Source organism: Vipera berus, assembly GCF_964194415.1.
Source record: "Vipera berus genome assembly, chromosome: 1".
NCBI classification, from domain to species: domain Eukaryota; kingdom Metazoa; phylum Chordata; class Lepidosauria; order Squamata; family Viperidae; genus Vipera; species Vipera berus.
The window spans coordinates 7,501-14,119 of NC_138202.1; positions in this window are offsets into that span (position 1 = coordinate 7,501).

Below are 6,619 nucleotides of genomic sequence, written 5' to 3' on the forward strand. Positions count from 1 at the left end.
TTCTACCCTGTTCTTCCGCAAGACCCTGAGAAAGTGGAGTCTCTGTTGGGCCTTTCTGGCCACCTGGGTTGTACTGAAAATGACAGGTGAATAAAATTTGCAAAGTAAAACAAAATCTCAGCTTAAAGGAAAAAAATAGTATCTCAGCTGAAAGCACAAAACAAAATACGTCAACTACTAACAACTACTTAGCTGTTATCAAGACTTAACAAGTCTTCTAATTTTACTCACAGCCATTCTATCTTTCTACATCAATTACCGGTATATATACTTGGTAAAATTTCATAAGTTTTACAAGTATCACTAGTTAACTCTCATGTAAGGGAAGAGTTATGAGCTCAAGTTTTCTGAAGTGCATTGCCAGCTGTTTTTCAAAAGAAAACACTAAAAGATTCATATCTCATGACACAGAAAGTCAGATTTAAATATTCTGCCCGAGTTGGCCCAAATTGTTAGATGATTAGTGCCAGCCATTGGCAGTTCCCCAAAAAGGTCATCAGATGGGAGCAAAGAGGCTTCTTTGCTTCCACTGATGAGCCAAGGGTCTCGGACCCGACAGCCCCATTGGTGAGAGAGTTTTATGGTCAGGGAGGGACCAAGACCCCCCATAAATACCTCTGCACGAGGGGCTGCTCTTTGTTCTCCATTTCTCCTTCTAGTTCCAGTTCTCCTCTCCTAGCTCCTAGTCCTTCTGTTTTAGTCATGTAATGCTAGCTTGTTTTCTTTTATTTTATTTCTCTCTCACATGCAGGCATGAATGCTTTCATGCCAAGTATTTCTTTCTCTTTGATCTATCATTGAATAAAGCTAATATGATTGCATCTCTGCGTGATGCCTTTACTTGGAAGCACCTTTAACGATTCGTGAGATCACCTCACACAGACATGTCTCAGTGCCTTTAATGCTGGGAAAGAAACTGATTTACTACCTCACTTAGGACTAAGAACTGCCAAGACCCTAAAATAATTCTCAAGCTGAGCCATGTTCACATATACCCACAGTCTTGTGAGATGGGCAGCTATAAAAATGCAACAAAATAAAATCAAATATCAAATAAAATAATACTAGTAGCATCACTATCATTTGTGTTCTAATACATGATTTGGGTTAAAAGCCCAATTATAAAAGCCCAAAGAGCCTTGGTGGAGCAGTGGGCTAATGCCTCCTTAAGTAACACCAGCTGCCTGCAATTATTGCAGGTTCGCATCCCACCAGGCTCAAGGTTGACTCAGCCTTCCATCCTTCCGAGGTAGGTAAAATGAGGACCCAGATTGTTGGGGGCAATTAAGCTGACTTTGTAATAATGCCGCTTGGGGGTGTGTGAAAGCCCTAATAAGCAGGCATATACATAGAATGAAGGCTACTGCTAAGCTTGTAAGCCGCCCTGAGTCTTCGGAGAAGGGCGGGATATAAATGGAATTAAAATAATAAATAATAAAATAAAATATTGTCTAAATTCAAGAAAATTAAAACTACAATCAGTTTAACTAGGTAGGAGATCCTCTGTATTCAGAGAACTGAAACTATTAACATTTTAATAATAGTTGAAATATTTAAGTGGGACCAAAGGAGGCGTTGCTCTCAAAGTACGTATCAGTCTTAATGCAGCACTGAGCCTTCCCCACAGATGTATATCCTACTTGGGAGAAATGATGCGAGGACCCGGCTGTCTCGGGGAGCCTCCAATGTGGGGTGCAAGGAGAGAAGACAAAAGGACCCACAGCCAGGCGGTGGGTGGACGGACGGACGGAGGGGCTCCTCGGACACAAGGGGGGGGCATCGGAAGAGCTAAAGGGCCAGATAGGGAGAAGTCCTCATGAAGGAAACCTGTCTGTGTGGTTGTCCCAAAGGTGCTTTTTCACGAGGCAACCGGACTTTCTTGTTGTTTCTCTGAAGACCTTTTGCTTCTCACCAATTGAATTGCATATTCCTTCTCTCTAGATGGGACTCTGGGCAGTTTACCATAGGGAGCCAAAAATAGCAATATAAAACAATTAAAAACATTAAAATTGGATTTAAAGGTTAAAACATTAAAATTCCAGGTCTACCTGGACAATATATAAAACCCTGCATTTTTTCTCACCATCTTTGGAATGGCACCCGTTGAGCTACTTCTGCTGAGGGAGCTCCAGAACAAGGTGGTCAATGGCCCTCCCCTCCCCCCTCCTTCGCAGCCTCTCCTGCAGTGTCTCCCCCTCAGGCCTGGGGGCAGCCCCTCCCTCTTCCCACTAACTTCTAACATTTGGGGAATTCTTTTTGTCTTCACTTGCCTCAACCTTGGGAAGGCTGGGGGAGGTGCCCACCGCCTCTCTTGAACAGGCTAGCTCCAGAAGGGGCAGCTATGTTGCTGCTCCTCAGTGGGGGGGGAGGCATGCCATGCACTGAGCCTGAGTGAGCCAACCGCCCCTCTTGGGGGTGGGAATTTGGACAGAGCAGCTCCCCTCCTGGGTTAAAAGCCCCTATCTGGGGGGGAGGATAGCCCAGTGCCCCCTGCCAAAGGGCCAGGAAGGTCTGCTAATGGGTCAGGCAGGCATCATGCTGTGCAGGGTGGCGGGGAGTGGGGGGGGAAGAGACCCACACCCTGGGCCTGGAGGGAGAGGCCTGCCCTGTCCCAGGGCTCCTAGCTCTGGCTCTCTGCTTGGGGAAACCCACCCACTGTGCGGATGGTGCTCCGTCTTGGACTGAGTGTAACTGCTGTGACTCACTGTCTCCTCACTGAGCAAGGGAATGTGCGTGCGCACACACATGGAGAGAGAGAGAGAGAGAGAGAGAGAGAGAGAGGAGGGAGAAGCCACAGATGCCGTCCCCTGGGAAGTTCTGGATCCACTTCTGATTCCAGGACTAGCCCTGATTTCCACCCTCACCCTCTTTCCATATGGCTTCCATCCCATCCCTCCATCCCGCCCAAGGACGTTATTTATGGCCTATCTTTCCCAAGGCCTGCTTGGCAAGTGGCCAGGAAAGTGAGGCAAGAGGATGGGAATTGGGTTCCCCTTCTTTACTCTTCAACCATCCAAAATCAGTTTTGCAGAGCTTTTTCCTTCGTCCTGCTCCCAGCCCCCCCTCCAGAGAAGCACAGGGGCTATTTTTAGCTGCAGACATGTTGCTCTGAGATGATCCCCTCTCGCGGGGGGGGGGGAATTGCGGGTGAATTCTGCTGAAGGGTGAACCCCCAACTTGTTCCTCCCTCACACCTTCTCCTGAGAGTCAGAGTAACAGCTGCTGCTGCTGCTGCTCCGGGAGGGGGTCTGACAGTGCTCAGCAGTACATCCCCCCCCAAAGCTCCCTACCCCGGTGTGGGAGGAGGCTGCAGCCTGGGCACTCGCTCTCCTCCCTCCCTCCCCTACCACCCCAACCGCCACCCGGCGTGGGACCCGCCCAAACTCGGTGGGAGAGTAGCCGGGGAAGAAACGCGAGGGAGTTTTCGCGCGGCGGTTGCACACCCGGGCTTGGCTGGGCCTGAGCTCTTCCTGGCTCCTCTGGGAATAAAGCCCCGGGGAGGGGGGGCACGGACAGCTGTCCCCGGTGCCACTCCAGGCCACTCGGGCTGTGGGAGATGCAGCCACGGGGCTCCGCTTCGGACGCGCTCAGATTCTGGTGAGTAGCCGTTCCGTCTGCTTAGTGCCGGCCTTCAGAGACCTGGGAGACCTGGGGCCGTCGGAGCGCCTCCCGTTGCCGGCCGTGCCTCGGGTCCAAGAGGGACTGCCCCAGGTCTCGCCTCGGTTCTTCGTCGCCTGCAGATTCCGGGCAGCTTTCGGGAGCCCGCTGGAGATCTGCGTGTTTGCTGCTGGGGCCGCTGCGCCGAGCCGTCGGCCGGGGTTCCGCAGGGCTGGGAAGGCAGTGCAGCTGCGGAGCCCCGGGCCCGCCCGTGCAGCTGCAAGCCGTCGCCGAGCGCCGCTGCACCAGCCGGGGCCGCCTCCGGAGCGGCGGCGGCAGCAGGTGCCGCGCATCTGTCCCACCGCGGCGCTCGCCCTTTGCCTAGAAGCGGAGACCTCGGGCGGGCGGGCGGCCGCCAACTCTGCGTTCTCCCTCTCTGGGCGCAGGGCAAAGGGGCCCTCTATGGCCAGAGCTCCGGCAGCCAGGGAGAAGCAGGCCCCCCCCACCATTTTTTCGGAGTCACGCTGTTTCTGGGCAAGGGAGGAAATAAGGTGGTCAGTCGGTCTGAGCCCTGAGAAACTGGAACCGCCTATTGTGGAAATGAAAGAAGAACCCTTCCCCCCCCCCCCCCCCGCAAGACACAGGGAGGATCTGCCGTGGTTTCTGCTCAGGGTTTGCACTCTGGAGCTGTAGTGCCCCAGCAGGAGACCGGAGAGCCTGTACCATTGCAGACGAGTGGCTGTCCAATCTCTTCCTAGAAGCCTGCAGTGATGGAACACCCACAACTTCTGGTGGCAGGTTGTTCCACTGGTTAATTGTCCTCACTGTAAGGAAATTTCTCCTTAGTTCGAATTTGGATCTCTCTTTAATGATCTTCCGTCCGTTACTTCCAGTCCTGCTCTCTGGTGTGTTGGAGGGTAGGTTGACCGCTGGGGTTCTGCCTGGTCCCTTCCTGAGTTTCCTGCTCCTCTTCCCAAGGGCCACAACGTCCATGCCCCCCCCCCCGGGAGCTGCCCTGTCTGCCCCTCCCCCATGCCTTCTTCCCATTCTAGGGTCCCTGGGCGGGAAATGCCAGACCACCTTTTGCTGGAGGGGCTAAACCTTCTGCCAAAGCTTGGGACGTGGTGGAAGAACGAGAAGTCTGCCTCATCTGCTTTTTGCAACACTGACAGTCTCTTCTGTGCCAGTTAAATCATGCTCCGGTTCCCAGACTGCTCTCACCTCCCTCGTCCCCCAACTCTTCCTTGTTGGGGACTGATGCAGAGCTGCAGAAGCTGGTGCCATTGTGGAAGGGGACCCATGCTCCACGCCCAGGTTCTTAAGGGAGATCAGCATCCCCTTCCTGTCTCCCTGGCGGTGGGACTGCACGTAGGACAGCAGCTGCCCAGCTTGGCGGTGGGTCCGCCCTCTTGGCTGATCTCCAGGGCATGCCCACATGGCTATTCTGGGTGGCTGTGATTGTTGTAATCTGGCAGCCCAGATTGCTATCTTGTGGATGGCAGATCCGTCCGTTTCAAACCCTGCGGCCCTTTCTCAGTGCCGAGTCTTTGGGCCCGATTCCGGGCAGCAGAAGGGGCTGCCCCAAGCGCCCCCTATTCCTCCAATAGCTTGGCCCTGCCCCCTTTTGCCTGGTCCCTGAAAAAGACCTCACCCCGTGTAATTCACCCAGTCTGCCCCTCGCTTTGCTCAGGATAACATGACGTAAAAGTTGGCATCGTGTTGCTTTCAATCTATCTACGTGGTCACTGGGGGTCAAAAATGGTGGCACATAATCAGTCAAAATGTTGTTTTGGGGTATGCAAAATAGTAGCATTTCCACAGCCTGGGTCCAACAGGAGTTGCAATCGATTTTAAAACTTTAAATCACAGTTTTCCTTCTCCAAAGCGGGACATACACAGATTGACCAGGCAGGATTGTCATTCACTGAGGCCTTCCGGAAGAAGCCACTGCCCACAACTGAAGGCCACGGCAGCCCACCAAGACCTGTTCTCTCTCGCCAATGTGGTGCTGCTGCTGTTCTGCCAAACGGTGTGGAAAAGCTGGCTGCTTGCCTTGGACTGGAGTCCTGCCTTCAGGGTCCCTGCGCAGGTCCCTCATGGCTGCGCCTGCCACGGGCTCAGGCGTAGCTCGGCCCACGTAGCCGACTCAGGACGAAGCAGCCTGAAGTCCCTGAGGGATGGTCAAGAGCCGGACTGAGATGTTTCCCTACTCAGCCGAGATGCCTCTCTTCTCTCTTTGAAGTGCACTTTTATCTTTTGCTCCCAACTTCTTTCCACTACAGATTCTACACTCAGTTGGGAAGCTGGTCAGAAAGTCTTGCCGGCATCCTCCTGCAGAGCTGGCAAAGGGGTCACGCCAGGGAGGAACCTCGTCTCTCGTCCTCTGTCTCTTAATTACCCTCCCAGCTCCGTTATTCTGCTGTTCTTCTGTGATCAGGACCTCTGGAGGGCAGACATTGGCCCCTGGGCTCTGAGCCGGGGGTGGGGGAGGCTGTGCATCGCAAGTGGGCAGAAGCGGGTGGGGGGGACTCCACACCAGAAGGAGGCAAGTGGCCTTCTTGAGAGACTCAGGGCAGATCATTAAAGCATTCGCGTATCTTTGCCACGACAGTTTGGCCACCGTACAGTTTTTCTCTAAGCTTGCAAGATATTGGCAAAGCATTTTCTCCCCTTCCTGACAAAGTCTTTGAAAATGTCCATTTCCCTCTGGTGTTTTCCTACAGGCAGCTCTCCTGCGGGAGGGCCCTGCTCCTGACTGGCCTGGTCTTCGCATCCACAGTTCAGGTGAGTCCACCCAGCCCAACCCAGAAGTGCTCTCCAGAACTGGCTGACGGGTCTCCCCTTCAGCCCACCCCCCTCTTGAGCAGAGAGGCTTCGGCTCCAGGAACTGCCCACCTCCTCTCACCAAGGAGGAGGAGGAGGAGGAGTGTCAGGTCCCACCCCAATCCACGTCTTAGGAAAGAAGAACTCTTGGAGACAGAATTATCCAAAATGGAACTTTTTACTGAAACGTGATTGTCAG